This window comes from Panthera pardus, unplaced genomic scaffold, assembly GCF_024362965.1.
Source record: "Panthera pardus isolate Hobbes unplaced genomic scaffold, ASM2436296v1 HiC_scaffold_6, whole genome shotgun sequence".
Lineage (NCBI taxonomy): Eukaryota > Metazoa > Chordata > Mammalia > Carnivora > Felidae > Panthera > Panthera pardus.
In genome coordinates, this window is record NW_026526991.1 from 87,465,407 (window position 1) to 87,479,335 (window position 13,929).

At 35.4% G+C, this 13,929-nt stretch overlaps 1 protein-coding gene and 1 long non-coding RNA gene across 7 annotated transcripts in view; one reads left to right on the forward strand and one right to left on the reverse strand.

Moving 5' to 3' along the window:
• Positions 1-13,929, forward strand: part of SLCO1A2 (solute carrier organic anion transporter family member 1A2) — a 125,422-nt gene that overhangs the window by 55,445 nt on the left and 56,048 nt on the right. For 5 of the 6 annotated variants that reach the window (XM_019452160.2, XM_053894948.1, XM_053894944.1 and 2 more), the window contains exon 2: positions 12,739-12,853. The exons of the other annotated variant lie outside the window; for it this stretch is intronic. The gene's annotated coding sequence lies outside the window, so the exon portion shown is untranslated. The remainder of the gene's footprint in view (positions 1-12,738; positions 12,854-13,929) is intronic. 6 annotated transcript variants of the gene reach the window in all.
• On the reverse strand, positions 1,033-9,155 carry LOC109268693 (uncharacterized). Its single transcript, XR_002080737.2, has 3 exons — positions 9,016-9,155; positions 7,996-8,112; positions 1,033-1,135 (listed from the first exon to the last, which is right to left on the reverse strand). It is a non-coding gene; the product is annotated as an uncharacterized LOC109268693 (long non-coding RNA).

Here is a 13,929-nt window from a genome sequence, read left to right on the forward strand (position 1 = left end):
TAAATGGGTAAGAGGCATTAAGGAATCTACTCCTGAAATCATTGTTGCACTATATGCTAACTAGTTTGGATGTAAATTAAAAAAAAAATAAACGAATAAATAAAAGAAGAATATGCTTCAGGTAACCTGTATTTCTAAGTGAAAATATGTGGAATAGAAATAAACCATGACAGAAGCCTAGGCTCCAGCCTGTCTCAGCTAAGTACTGCCTATGTCCAACCCACAGCCAAACAACAGAGCTATAAATGTGAAAATACTTCTTGTTTTGATGCCACTGAGGTTTTTGAGGTTGTTATGTGGCATTATTGCACAACACTGTATACATACAGAAACTGGTACTAGAAATAGGGTTCTTCTGTAACAAAAACATGAAGTATGCGTCACTGGTTTTCGAATCAGATGGCAAAAACCTGTAATATGATTTAGGAAAATGGTGACTCATGTTACATGGTGGTAAACCATTTAGTCAGTTTGCCTGCAATAGCCTAGAAAATGAAAAAAAGTACCTAATGAACTTGTGGCACAGGCAAGGAGGTTTTTGTGGCAGAAATGATAGCATGAGCTGGTTGTTGCTAACTGGAATTGATAATAGGCACTACAAAAGAGAGATGTGCTCAGACAATGGTGTGTTTCCAAGCAGAATTCAAAGGAATTATTTAGAGCCCAGTAATCTATGATTGTAAAATAAAATTCTTTCCATTGAAGATGTCTTGGCCATTAAGGCAGGTCCCCAGGGGGAAAACTTTATATACTAATTGTTCTTTAGGGACAACTGCATCAAATTCACATATTGAGCTTACCCATCTATTTATTTTTTGTCTCAAGCTTATATTTTTTGTCTCCTCTCTCAGCTGATACTAAGGGACGTTGCTGATAGTGTAGATATGATCTGATGGAGAGATGTAGGTGCAATACTAATCGATGACATGGAGTATGGTCTATCTGCTTGCGCATGCCCTCTGAACTTGCTTGTGCCTGATAACAAAGGCATTACTTTTATCTTGATTGATTGCTTGGCTCTTACCTCACTCCATAGCTTGGTGAGTCTGACAGAATCCAGCTCATCATGGGTGTCTCTGGTCACACGGTCACTTGATGTGTTCTAGGCAGTCAGTCGCTCTTTCATTTTCAGGGCCTGGTAGTTGCAGAGAGCAAGGCCTTGCTTTAGAAACGCAGGGGGATAGGGGCGCCTGGGTGGCTCAGTCGGTTGAGCGGCCGACTTCAGCTCAGGTCACGATCCCGCGGTCCGTGAGTTCGAGCCCCGCGTCGGGCTCTGTGCTGACAGCTCAGAGCCTGGAGCCTGTTTCAGATTCTGTGTCTCCCTCTCTGACCCTCCCCTGTTCATGCTCTGTCTCTCCCTGTCTCAAAAATAAATAAAACGTAAAAAAAAAAAAAAAAAAAAAAAAAAAAAAAAAAAAAAGAAACACAGGGGGATCAGTGCACCTGGGTGGCTCGGTCAGTTAAGCATCCAACCTCAGCTCAGGTCATGATCTCACAGTTTGTGAGGTTGAGTCCTACGCACCAGGCTCTGCGTTAACAGCTCAGAGCCTTGATCCTGCTTTGGATTCTATGTCTCCCTCTCTCTCTGCCTCTCCCCTGCTTGTTCTCTCCCTCCCTCTCTCAAAATAAATAAACATTAAAAATTTTTAAAAGTAAATAAATATCCTAAGAAACTGAGGGGCGGGAGTGTCTCTATTGTGATTCTCATACCAGAGCTTGCCATGACCTCCACACATTGTCTTTTCCCATTACAGCTATCTCTGTAAATGTGAATGTAAATGCAAATCATTTTTTCTCCCACACAAATATGAGCAACTTCTGGTTCTTTTTTTCTGATAAAGATAGAAAAGAATATATTTTACAGATGAATGGTTGCATAATATACATGTATAACATGTACCTGAGACCATGTTAATCTTCCCTAGAAAAAATAACACACTTTCACAGCAGCTGTAAATGGGATTACTGATAGTTTGAGTTTGTGATGATCTATTGTCATTCTCCAGAATTTGTCTATTTATTGCAGGGACAAGAGCAGTGTATAAATGGGGCATAGGAAAGGAATCCTGCACTTTTGGTCTTTTAAGGTGGCATTATTTTCTGCTGTTCTCCACAGATCACTATGATAGATCTTACCCCATAAGCCAAGGAACAAATGTGGGGGTTCTACCATTTACCAAGAATATCCATTCTAATTATTGATCAAAAAAAACATGGCCATGAGTGTCTCTGTGGACCCACTGCAAGCTAGACCTGGACTAGAACTCCATTTATTGTCTGCCCACATGTGGCCCCAAACTAACAAGAAGCCTGTAATGACTATTATGGTCTCTAGGTATCAATGTCAATTCAGATTCTACATACTAGTCCCTGAAATACTTGAGTATATCCCTTTCCCCAACATAAGAATACTCTAATAAATGTTTAAATAGCTCATTTAGGAAGGACTGGAGGAAACCATACATATGCGTTGAGATGTCACAATCTTTTCCTCTTGGGGACCTGGCCTCGCCTTCAATCAATAGTTTCCAGTCTGAAAAATGGCTCATTTGGGGAAAGTAAACAAGATATTATAACATTTTCTTAGGGATGGCTTCTTTCAACCTCTAGAGAATCTATCCTTGATTTCTTTTGATTGTGTAGGTTGAGTAACATTCATGTTGGTTACCATCTATCTTGCACCTATGGTTGTCATGTTCTGTTAACCATCCCCATAACTTTCTGCAGTTCAAATCCCACTGATTACTACTCCAATGTTGACACTACTTAAAGTTGTTGTACCAACTTTGCTTCTGATATTTAAATGTTACCATTTGGCCTCTACTGTCTTATGATTTTATCATCCTCTTTGTTCTTAGAGACCAATATTCTATAATAGCATCTCTTAATGTTATCCCAGGTAATCATCTCTGAATTTCTCAAAAAATGCTTACCAATGAATTCCATAATGCTTGGGCAAATACAATATCCTTTGGAGTCTCCTGTGTAACACAGCTGACTGGTGGGGTTTTTGGCCTTATGTGACATATCTACTTTAGCATGCTTGCTTCTTTGAGCTTTTTTTATCCCTTCTCCTACCATCTCCATAGAAGTTCTGGAATGTCTATTTCACTTATTGTAGGCTATCACTTTTCTAAGGTTCTAAGAGACATTATAGAAGCATACTAACTTAACCCTTGTCAACTATTAAACCTTAAAAAAAACCTTTATATGTAAGGGGTGCATCAGGAAAGGAAAGGGGAAAATAGTTATAGATTGTTTTAAAATGTCAGCTAGGAGAATTTTTTTTAATGTTGGAAGAATCCATAACCTTGCCAAATACTAATTATAAATTTTACCAAAATTTTTAGAAACAATGCATTTGAAAATTTTTTGATGTATTTGAGAACATTTTTGCTTAGCCTGGACAAATTTCACATCCTGTATCAAGCATTCAAACCTTGGTGGTGTTTTTCTGAGTACTCTTCTGATATCTTGCACCAGGAAATGCATCTGAATTGTTTTCTTTAATAATAATATTTTATTTATGTAACTCTCTAACCTTTTAAATTAGTCAACTTTTCATCTGTCTCACGTTACTCATAACCTGACCCACCCTGTGGTTTCAGTCTGTTTCTTCCTTCCTTCTTCCCTTTCTTCTGTACTCAAACTTGGCTTTATGGTACATAATTTCAATTCTATACTTACTGGCCTCTTAACTTCCTTTACTCCCCTAACCAATTATTGAATCAAAATTGCCAATTCCAAATTCTAGATAAGCACATTTTTCTATTTATCTCCCTATTTTTCTATTTCTATTGAATATTTCTGGCACTAATTACACAATGGTATTTATGATCTTCTATAAAATTGTATCATCAAATCTTACTCAGTCTAGCAATCAGTGCTATTCACCAATCTTTTTACTCACTTCCATTTCACCTTTTGTTTTTAACCTCAACAGTGACCACTTTTAACTTGTTTCATTCTACTGTGGTCTTCCAGCATGTCCCTGACCCATTTGCTTTCTACTGACAAACTTAATTCTCCTCACTGAGAATGTGGTAGTCATTCCACACATATTCTCTTAACTTCCTCTTACCTCAAAATTTCTTCAGATTTCAATCAACTGTGCTTTTTCTAATGTGCCCACATATCCTTCCTCATACAAAGAACACCCACATGAATAGACAAATACTTGTATAAATACGTGTAGACAATGTCATTTAATAAGGAGAAAGAGTTAAACAGCAAAAGCATCCATTGGTGTCTGTATCTGCTGAATGGAGTGAGAATGTGTTTGTCTTGGACTTAGTACAGAGGTTAAACTTCTAGCAAAAAGCAAATAAGAAAATAAAAAAAAATTAGAAAACAAGAAAATACAAAAAATACAAAAACAAACAAAACAAAAACAACAACAACAAAATAAGTACAATAAAGACTTTTCCATTGCTTAAGCTCAGAAAACACAGAGGCAATCAGCCAGAGGACAGAGTGCTCAGAACAGATAAATGAGCAAAAAACAAGGCAACAAAAAAAAAAAAAAAAAAAAAAAAAAAGAGAGAGAGAGAGATACTTGTCAGCCGGGGAAAATATTTAAAAAGTGGCAAGCTATTTTAGAAGTTTAGTTTTACTTTAAATTATTGAACTAAGTAAGGACATGAATTTATTGACAAATAAATCCAAAGACATGATATTATATTAGCTTTTGGAGTCAAGTATATTGAAGAAAAATAATGTCTTGTTATAAGAACTTGAGATAAAAAATTATCTGCAGTTAATAACAGAGAGGATGAATTTTTTTCCAAGAAGAAAAAAAATGATTATTTCAGTACAGATCAGTGTTGTCATCATGGAAAATGTTTTGGATTGGATTTGGAAGTATCAGTTTGAACCTGTGTTCAGTATCTATGCATTTTCCTAAATCTATATTACCTATCTTTACTTGTTGATATAGACATCTATTTCCTGGGAGTACATATGTATATATCTCTATCTTGGTTTGTAAATATTATTTCCCCCTAAAGAAACTGGGGTTTCTTGGAGAAAAAGTTAACCCGAGAGCTGTGCCAGGGAGAATGAAAATGAGCCTAGAATATTTTCAAGAGCCAGAAAAAAAGGAAATGCCCAAACAATGATGGAGACATAGCCAAAAAATAGAGTAACCAGTTGGAAGGGATTTCTATTGGGAAATTTGAACATGAATATATATAATGAAGGCAATAGATTATAACTCATCAAATAAAATAAAACTCGTGAGTCCATATTGAAGTAAATGAATAAATAAACATTGAGAGAAAAATGATAGCTCTTTTTTTTTAATACCAGAATGCCTACTAATAAATTTAACAGGAATAAAGGGATTAGAAAACCATCAATGGATACTAAAACTAGAGGATCAAAATCTGAGGAGAAACAGGATATTTACACAGGTCTCAAAGTATCTCCACAGAAATTATTTATGAATTACAAAAGGAAAATAATAATTATATAGAAAAAAATGGCAGCTATACTTTCACCAAGTGATCAAAGCTAACGTTTGCAAAATTGTAACAAGCTGACATCATGTGCCTCAAGATTATATGCCCTGAGGAGGACACATCACTTCAGTGGTATTCCTATCTAAAATGTGTAACCAGAACTTAAGAAGAAACATCAGACAAACTCATTTTGAGAAATATTTTACAAAACAGCTAACTTATGCTCAAAAAAAATTCAAGGTCAGGAAATACTTAAAAGAGGGAAAAAATGGAAAGAAAGAAAGAAAAAGGAAAAAACTGAATAACTAACTGTTTCTGATCAAAATAAACTAAGATATGACAATGAAATGCAGGGTATGGTGCTGGATTGGATCCTACATTATTAAAACAGAAAAGTTATAAGACCTTATTAGGACAACTGAAGCAACTTGAATACAAACTATGGATTAGATAAGAATATTGAACTAATGTTAAATTCTCAGGCTTTGATAATTGTGTTCTGGTTATATAAAAGAATATCTTTAAGAATATCTTTGTTTTTAGGAAATACACACAGATATCTTTAATAAGAAAGGATCACAGTATCTCCAAAGTATTCAAGCGGCTTAGGAGTGGGAAGGGAAGAACATATACACAAAGAGAATGAGAGAGAAAGAAGGGGGTAGAGGAAAAGGGAGAGAATATGGAAGCAAATGATGCAAAATGTAACTAACAGGTGAATATGAGTAAAAAGTATATGGAAATTCTGTATATTCTTGCAACTTTTCTCTATGTTTGAAGTTATACCAAAATAAACACTGCTAAAACAATACTGCTGCTTAAAGGAGCAGATCCAATAAATGAAACTGTTCATAAAAGCTCTGCTTTAACAGCATTCATTTCTGGTGGGGAGTGTTAGATCATAGGAATAGGTAAAAAGATAGACCAGTAGGTTGACTATTATGATATGTTCTGGCTAAGAACCATGGACTTTGGCAATATTTTGGCTTTTAGTCAATCACTGTGTAAAAGTGTTTTATTAGGTATTTTGTGTGCATAGATACATATGATGTCTATTTCCATATTTTCCAAGTGAGAACTTGACTGGACCAGTGTTCATCCATCTCTTTTGGCTTATATAAGATTCTTATTCTCCTTCACGATAATGCATAATCTTTTGAAAATTCTTATAAATTAAAAAAAGCTTATTTAATAGTAGACAATTATACCTAAATGTTTAATTTAATTTTTTTATTTTATGTTTTAGAGCGAGGGAGAGAGCATGTGTGGGGAAGAAGGGCAGAGGGAAAGTGAGAGAGAATTTTGAGAAGGCTCCACACTCAGTGCAGAGCCCAACATGGGGCTTGATCCCACAACCCTAGGATCATGACCTAAGCTGAAACCAAGAGCTACCCAGGTGCCCCTAAATGTTTAATTTTAAATTGATATTGGTAGGCAATTATTAATTTTATTTAATTATGATATTTGGTAATATTAAGTATGAATGCAAATTTCTTGTCATGTACATCATATTAACAAAAGGTGTACACTCTTAATTTTAAACTAATATTGTGAGTAAATGTTTGATCTGTGAAGAAATAAATCCAAAAATGACATTATGTTGTCTTTGGCTGTGGGGAATCACATATGAAAATGTAGATTTTTGTGTTTATTATATTTCTTAAGGTATTTAAAAAGCTGATATGATGTTAGGAATTTCTATGCTTAGATTGTTTAAAAATATTTTAAAAATCAGAAAAGTTAGTTTTATAATGCTTGACTTTTTTTCAAATTGAGGAAATAGGGGAATGGCTTTTAAGTTATTATTTGCAGATATGTCTCTGAGTGTGAAAAAAAACATCTAGGTTCAATTTTCCACCTATTATTCCTTTTCAAAATTGATTTTGGAACAATAAGGCCATAAGATAAGGTCCTAGGTAAAATTTTTGATTAGATGAATGAAACTTAATGATCCAATGAAACTAACCTTATGGGAAATTTATAACATTATTATTTTGGGGGGCACCTGGGTGACTTAGTCGATTGAGGGTCTGACTCTTGATTTTGGCTCAGGTCATGATCTCACAGTTCATGAGATCGAACACCACACTGGGCTCTGTGCTGATGGTGCAGAGACTCCTTGGGATTCTTTCTCCCTTTTTCTCTGCTCCTCCCCACTCTCTTTCTCTCTCTCAAAGTAAATAAATCAACTAAAAAAATTACTATTTTTTAATGCTCCTCATTAGGTTATATTTTAACATTAGTGCTTCTCAAGCTTCCTGTGGCCCATTCAGTGGCCCATTAGAAGTATAAATAAAAAAGCATACGGCCATGAATAAAGATAATTTAAAATTGTCTAATGACCCAAGCCACCATGCTGACAAATTCAGCTGAGGGGTAACTTGAAGGAGATGCCAGTCATGTGCACATTCATGTGACTGACACTAGCCCCCGAGCCTCTCTCTTGATATTTATTCAGGCCTCTAAACTGTTCCCTTTATATAATTTAAACAATTGTTTCACTTACTAATCCCAGAGTAGAAATAGGAATGGATACCTTCATGGCCTGTGCCAACATGCAGCCAGTGTGAAGTGCTAAGTAGTGAGGCCAGATACCTTCTAGCTCTTTCAGTGGCTTCAGTCAGGAAATTTATAAATGCATTGGGCTGAATAGCTAAAATAAATACCAAATAATCAAAGAGAAGGGAGAGAAAAGGAGACAAAATATATTAGTGAAAGCAAAATAATTAAAGAAACAAGAAAAAATAGAAGTAGTTAGGAATACAATATGAACATGAAGTAGAAGTGTGCTACATTCTTATTACATTAAAAAAAAATCAATTCCAAAGATGGGTGTTCTTTTTCTCTATTTTTTTTAAATAAAAAAAGTATAACCATTCTTGTGGAAAACAGCACAGAAATTTCCAAAGGAAAAACAAAACAAAATCAGCCATAACGCATCCAGAGAGAACTGCTTTTAAGATTCTGGTTTAGGTCTTTCAGTATTTTATCTAAATGAATACCACAATGAACACACACACACACACACACACACATACACACCCCACATCCTAATGGAGAGGCAGCCTAGGTTAATAATCTCAAAGGCATACTGCTTGGATCTGAATCCTGGCTCTGACACAAGCTATATGTCCTTGCACACATTACTTGACCTCTCTGTGCTTTAATTCCACATCTTTAAAGTTGGGATGATATTATTGATGTCATAGAGTTTTAGGAAAATTAAATGGATTGACATTTATAAAGCTTCTAGAGAGGGCCTACAATATAAAAATTATGTACAAAGTTTATATTTTTTATTATCTCCAATTATATATAGTTTTACAAAAAATGGTATCATATTGTATATATAATAATAGATCTTGTGTTTTTCTAATCTGGTCATAGCCTTTTAGGAAAACTGCTTCTCCATGCTTTCTTTGTTTGTTGGGACCTTTGAGAGTGTCCAATAAATATCAATAAATACCAGATTTCCCCCATCCTAATTTGAGTCAATTGAAAAACAAGACAGGAAAGTATAACACACAGAGTCCAAAACATCACTTTTAGCACTTACCAAGCTGATAGGGAATGTAGCTTACTTCTGTTAGCACACTTTCTTACAGTTGACCTCCAAATAAATAGGCTTTCCCAAGTAGTCTTTCAATCATATCAGCCATCTCACATGGAGTAGGTGAGGTTACAGAGAGAGGATTTGGTTGTGAATTCTATCCACATAGAAGGAAATAATGAGAATAAGGAATAATAATAATGCTAGTCTTTTCCCTTTTTCTTATTCCACCATTGACAGGTTTACTTCTGACTGTACTTTTAAAAATCTGGTTGTTGAAACATTCTAACAAAGCGCTTAGTGGTAACTAAGAGTATATAGCTCAGTTCTCTTTGGACATTTTTCCTACATATAACTTAAATAAGAAAGCTGGATATGTACCTTTTTATGTGAAGATTTGGTGACCGAAACTGTGTTTACATAATATAAAAATAATTGATTTATGTATGAGTCAGCTGAAAATCAGTTCATTTGATGACAAAGTCTCATGTCTTACTGGTTATCACATATAGATTGCAATGTCTACATATGTAAAGTTGAGAGCTGGCCAATTATGGAACTAGTTAAATCTCCTGAGTCTATTACTGAGAATTAAAAAGACATTGAGGGGGCACCTGGTGGCTCAGTCAGTTAAACATCTGACTCTTGATTTTGGCTCAGGTCATGATCTCATGGTTCATTAGTTTAAGCCCCTCATCAAGCTCTGCACGAATGGTGCAGAGCCTGCTTGGGATTCTCTCTCTCTCTCTCTCTCTTTCTCTCTGTAGCTGCCCCTCCCATATGCTCTCACTTTCTCTCCCTCTCTCAAAATAAATAAATAAACTAAAAAAAAAGAGTATTGAGGATTGAAAGTATATTATCCAATAATATAAATAGCAACCCTTCACTGCATGTTGATTATCCTCTAACATCATATTACACTTTTATTACATATTATTTTAAATCTACTCCAACTGATTGTGGCTGTCTTGGTTATTTGTTTTTCTGCCTCCCATCCTCTGATCCTCTCTGTATCCCAAGAGACTGAATCTCCCAGGCACCCTTGCATCTGATTTCATGTTAGGTTGTCAGAGGCAAGTATTGGTGTGAGACTGGAATTGTTAAAATCAAAACAAACAAGATCAGCCTTGGAAATTCCTGGAGCAGAGAAAACCAGTTTACTCATTTAATTTAGTTTATTTTTTGCAAGACTAACTGGATGTGGGTTATTTCTTGCTTGTGCTTCTGGAAATCATAAGCAAAACTTAAAGTATTTCCCAAAGTTGATATGAAATAACCACTGACCAATTCACTATCACTTAAGAAAATTCTAATATTCTGACCAACCATTGTGAAAATAAAACAGTCACTGTTTTCTTACTATGCTTAGATGCTTTATAATAATATACTGCTGAGCCACATTCCATGTTTTCGTTTGTGTGATAAATAAGCCCACTGACCCAATCAACAGAGTAACACAGAGACTCAGAGCACAGTGAAGTGAGGATTTAATCAACATTCTTACAAGAGTGGGTGCCTGATGAACAAGCACACTTGGTACAGTTACACAGGCAATTTATCTCATAGCATGCAGTTCCCTCTCCTGATTCCTCATCGGCTGAGTACTATACAGGTTACAGCCTTACCTGGAAGTCACCTATGCCCGTGTAAGGCAAAAAGTAGTCTGATTGGAACAAATGTACATTCCTTGAGGTGATGCAGAGACTTCAGTTCTTTGCCGCATACTCATTGCAAAGCCCACGAAAAATAAGTGAAATGAAGAGGGGAAGAAGAACCAGGAAGTGAAGTGTCTAAGGGTTTGGGTTCCATTGCAGGGGAGCGGTTCGTACATATTCCCAATAGGTTGTAAGCTTATTATTAACTACATAGCACAGCTTTTATTTGGTGTTTCTGAAAATTAACCATCTCACTTCTCACAGTTTTAGTGCTCCTGGTTTTGCAAACTATCTTTTTTGGTCTGTGCACAGTAAACTTTTATTAATTACTACTCGAGTGATTCATTGGTCTTACTTCTGTTATTTCTGAACTTTTGACAGGAGTGTAAAGAGAAAAAAACAGCCAGGGCATATCCACCCACTTTAGGTAGAGCCTCTGACAGTGGCTGTGTGTCCTTGAAGGACACCAGCTCCTGCAGCGCAGTCTTTTTCCCTTTTTGATAACAGCGTTAGGCATGGGAATGACTTCCTACTGGTATATGGCTTTTTAACTCTTCTAATACCTTTATGACACTTTTTCATATTAAATTCCTTTACTGAACTACCTGTCATGAGCTCTGTTTTTCTGTCCAAACCTTGGCTGATACAAAGGTAGAGGCTATCTTCCTTGTGTGGATAGATTAAGGTAACCTGTAAAAATCACACAGCTAGTTTAACACCAGGCTTTCAAACCAGTTGTGCTTCACTTCAGAGCCCAAGTACTTAAACTGCTGTGCTGTATTCAAATGATATTCCAAATGAGTATTCAAAAAAACAGTTTTCATGAATCACTTCTTCCCATTAGTTCAAATTGTCTGCATTATGGCACTAACTAGCTATGAGTATCATTTAATTGTCTATCCCCCCAACCCCAATAGCTTATGAGATCTCTTGAGAGCAAGAACATATGTTATTCATCTCTGTATCCCTAGCACCAACTACTGTGCTTGGAATGTAGTAGAGTCTTAATAAATATTTGGGGAATGAATGAATAATAATCATTGCCATTTATAGAGTAACTGTTTCATTCCAACAACAAAGCTAGGGATCTTATGTAAATTTTATAACTCAATCTTCATTAACAATCTTGCAAGATAGGCATAAATAGTCCAACATCATTGTTAAGGAAAATAGGCTCAAGAGATTAAACAACTCACAACTAAACTAGGATTAGCTAAATGGGCTTCATGTCCTGACATTTTTATTATATCTAGCTGCCTCTATTAATATGAATGGACAAATACATATATCAATGGTTTGGGGGGGAAAAGTAAACATTTTATTTGGGGAGCTTTATAAACAGACAAAATATTATGTCTATGAGAAAAAGGAGCAGCTCAGTATTTACTTGCCATAATTAAACGAAGGAACACATTTTTGTATACAAAGTTATGTCTATGAAGGCAAAAGGAAAAGAAGAATTGGAGTAATAATCTAAATAAATGAAACAGTTTATATGACAAGTGTGGAAAGTGTTAGCTATTCCCATAATTATCTAGTCATTCTCTAGAATAAATTGGCATGAAGTAACAATGATGATATTTACAATCAGTTCTCCTAAAGATTTAGAAGTCAGGTTTCAGTTTTACTTTTTCCACATATTGGTCTATTACCCAGAGTTAGACAGTATGTTACCCAAAGTAACACGGTAGGTATATTTATTTCTGGATTGCTAGTGGAAGCTTTTGTTTGTGTTTTTGTATGTTCTATTTTTCACTTTGCCTGGTGAAATCCATGTACGAGTCTATGACCCAGTTAAGTTTCTACCCTACTTTGTCTGCAGTCGTGCATTTCTTGTACCTCCTCTGCATGTAGGAAGGAAAATATAACTATATTTATGATGCTGATTTGCAGAACCCATTATCTTATTTTTTGATTTCTGATGGAAATGAACTAATAGAAGAAAAATAATTTGGTAGGCATCATACAAAGAGTTATTGTTGCTTCCATACATGCCTGATTGGCACTACTTGTTGTGCTATTGGTTGAAATTATTTCAGCTGGACAGCACCAAGAGGCTGTTCTCTTCTTGCAGGGCTAGTAGGAACCATTTGAAGATTCTGGAAATAAACAACTTTCATAAGATTTTTGCTGGTGCAGCCCTCTCTTTTTTTTTCCCGGGAAAGGATGTTCTCCTAAGTCTTCTTCATGTATGTATTGCTAGTGTTGTCATGATAAAGGAAAGCCTTTATTTTCTTAATAGTATAGAATAATGTAAAATTAAATGTATACATGTTTCTTCAGTGATTTATAGTAACAAAAAACTGTGTCTAGATACTTAACATTGGGGGGAAAGCACAAACAGGACCATTTATTCCTTTTGTAAAAATTTCACTCTTTTGTGACTGAAACATATCATTAAGGGCTGACAACCAAGGGGTGCCAAAACCCCCAGGGTGTTGCTATTCAATGGTTATAGAATTTCAGTCATGCAAGATGAAAAAGTTCTAGAGATCCAAATACCAAAAATGTGCATTTAGTTAATTCTATAATGTGCCTTTACCACAACTAAAAAACAATACAAAAACAAAAACCCCCAGAGTCATGACCACTAGGTATGGAAGACACTCAACCACATTTGTATGAGAACACATACTAAAGAATTACCTGCTTTCATTTGAATGCTGAGAAGGAGTTAGTGAAAGAAAATGCTTCTCCACTTAATAAAACTCAAGCAAGTTGTTTTCATTAACAGTAATGATTGATGGAGATTTATTGGTGACACTGTAGTCCCAGGAGCAGAAGTCACCATGTAAACAACACTGTGCTAACAAAAAGGGACTGTTCACATGGCTGGCACTTGCAGGGCCATGAAATATGAAGAAACAACACGTGCATTCCCTGATTCAGAGCCACGGTGCTCAAAAGTGATGGTGACATTAACCATTGGATTTCATGAATTTTGTTAAACAAACAGAATAAATTTTATTCATTCCTTTATTTATTTTCCTTCATTAAAAGTTTTAAACATATCTGAAAAGCCAAAAAATTTTTAGGGAAAGTTTACTATTAACTCAATCACATTTAATTTCTTCCAAGTGCTTAGCTTCACACACTACCTCTTACCCCAGGCAAGACAACTGTTTATAGAACTTCTCTCAAGATAGTAAACACATTTCAAACAAATCTTTGAGGCATGGTGATAAAACCTGCTCAAGATGGTTACATAGTATCACAACGCATAGAAAGAACTACAGAATTCCCCTTTGTAGTGACTTTCTGTGTC